Below are 2,523 nucleotides of genomic sequence, written 5' to 3'. Positions count from 1 at the left end.
CCTGTGCAACTGCAGGTCAATGATGCTGACAGCTGAAAAGGGAAGCAGGGAGATCGTGGGCCGGTGAGTACAGAGTCGTGTGGATCCAAAGTCAGCAGAAACATGACAGGCACTGACAGCTCTCAGGGTTGGGCAGCTTCCCTGGGGCCACCCCTGGAGGCAGGCAGACTCCCAGCAAGCAGGGGGCTCTTACAGATATATATTAAAACAATCCACAAATCAGTTACATCAAGCAAACGTGTACAGATGATACCATCATTTTCTTTTTTTGGATCCCCCGAGGGGGTGCACCGTTCCTGGAAGTACTGCAATACCAGGTCGATTCATGGAGTGGATGGAGCAAGCTCCTATTCCATCTCCCTGCTCCAAAAATACATTTAATATATTGTCCTCGGATAGAGGACGTATCAGATATTAAACTGATAAGATCAGATACTACACTTGATCTTAGCCAAAAAGCCGAGAAGCGATGCTACCATCATTTTCAAAACACTTTCTTTCTACTTGAGCCCCTTGATATCAGCTCCTCTTTATTCCCTCCGTCCCCCACCCTACCACCCTTGTGAACCCTTAATAAATTATATATATATATAGTTTATTTATTCATATCTTACACCATCTGAGGTATCCCTTCACCCACAATTCTGTTATTCGTCCCCCTCAAGGGGAGTCATACAGCCATCATTGCGATCAGTTAACCATTCCTCCCCTCCCCCTCCCCTTCTCAAACGCTCAGGGAATCCTTACTCCCATTACTGCTTCTGAGGACCTTACCTATCCTGGTTTCTGTGTGTCGAAAGCTCCTATATGTACCAATATACATAAACCAGCCTAACAGAATTTGTGAGGTCCAACTGGGACCATCATAGTGCTGTTTTGTTATTGAGACAGGATTAAAGCAAACTATGTTTTGAGTCAATCTCTTGCAAAATCTAAAAGGAGCAGAATAAGGAAGCAGAGTCAGGGGATGAGAGGTGTCATCACTCAGGAGCAGACGCTCAGAGGAGACCACAGCCATTCTCCAGAATGGAGAGCAGGAAAGCCTTTCCCTGGGACCTGCACCATGAACGCAAACTTCTAGTCTCCTAAAGTCTGAGACAACAAATTTCTGTTGGTTAAAGCCAACCACTTAGGCTATTTCTGTTCTGCTAGCTCTTAAGAACTAAGACAGCATCCAAACGGGAAAATAAATCTCCAAAAATTCTTAATATGAAATAAGAATGTCTACACTACAACCAATTGTGCTCTTTCTATGACAAACAATTCAGAACAACCTGTATGTGTGTGAGGGTGTGAGACACTCGGTTAATATGATGAAGCACTTTTCACATAGTAGAGCCCTGTGGTGTAGAGGTTCCCTGCTGGGCTGCGATCTGCATGGTCGACAGGTCTAAACCACCAGTATCCCCACGGGAGAAAGGCTGGGCTTTCTACTCCTGTAAATAGTTTCATAACATTTTTTTAAACAAGGGACCTTGCATATTAATTTGTACTAGGCCCTGTAAGTAAGCTTTGCCTTGAAATCTTTGTCCTTTTTCTCTACTTTCTGATGCTTGTCTTAGTTTTACCAGAAATTTCCCAACAAATTTAGTAATAAAATCGTATTAGCACATTTTAGTGTGGTTTCAGGAATAATCCAGATTTCGTAGGACCTGAAGTCTATGTAGTTAGGGGGCCTCTTTAAGAATAAAAGAGATAAAGTTAGAAAAGAAAATTGGGTATAAAAGTATGTACTGATTTGGAATAAGAAATGAAATAACAAGTTTAGAATTTTTAAAACAAAACATTTTTATTGGGGGCTCTTACAGTTCTTACCACAATCCATACATCCATCCATTATGTCAAGCACTTTTGTTCATATGATGCCATCATCATTTCCAAAACATTTTCTTTCTATTTGAGCCCTTGGTATCAGCTCATTTTTCCCCTCCCTCCCTCATGAGGCCTCGATAATTTATAAATTATTATTTTTTTCATGTCTTACACCAACCGCTGTCTCCCTTCACTCACTTTTCTGATGTTCATCCCCCTGGGGGAGAGTTATATGTCGATCATTGTGATCAGTATCCTCTTTTCTCCCCCTACCTTCCCCCTACCCTCCTAATCTCATTATTAGTCCTGAGGGGTTTATCTGTCCTAGATTCCCTGTGTTTCCAGCTCCGATCTGTACCCGTGTACATCCTCTGATCTAGCAGGATTTGTAAGGTAATATTGGGATCATGATAGTGGGGGGGAGGAAGCATTAAAGAACTAAATGAAGGTTGTATATTTCATCGGTGCCATAGTGCACCCTGACTGGCTCCTCTCCTCCCCATGACCCTTCTGTAAGGGGATGTCCAGTTGCCTACAGATGGGCTTTGGGTCTCCACCCCATCCTCCCCGTCATTCACATTGATATGATTTTTTCTGTTCTAGGTCTTTGATGCCTTATACCTGATCCTATTGACACCTCATGATCACACAGGCTGGTGTGCTTCTTTCATGTGGGTTTTGTTGCTTCTCAGCTAGATGGCTGCTTGTTTA

At 42.8% G+C, this 2,523-nt stretch overlaps 1 non-coding gene across 1 annotated transcript; it reads right to left on the bottom strand.

The window, feature by feature from the left end:
• Positions 1 to 280: 280 nt before the first annotated feature.
• LOC115873795 lies at positions 281 to 471 on the bottom strand. Its single transcript, XR_004048591.1, has one exon. It is a non-coding gene; the product is annotated as a U2 spliceosomal RNA (small nuclear RNA).
• Between the last annotated feature and the right edge of the window lie 2,052 nt (positions 472 to 2,523).

This window comes from Echinops telfairi, unplaced genomic scaffold (genome assembly GCF_000313985.2).
Source record: "Echinops telfairi isolate 266 unplaced genomic scaffold, ASM31398v2 ScPeMD7_7469;HRSCAF=8507_1, whole genome shotgun sequence".
Classification (NCBI taxonomy): domain Eukaryota; kingdom Metazoa; phylum Chordata; class Mammalia; order Afrosoricida; family Tenrecidae; genus Echinops; species Echinops telfairi.
This window is presented reverse-complemented; position numbering and strand designations above follow the sequence as displayed.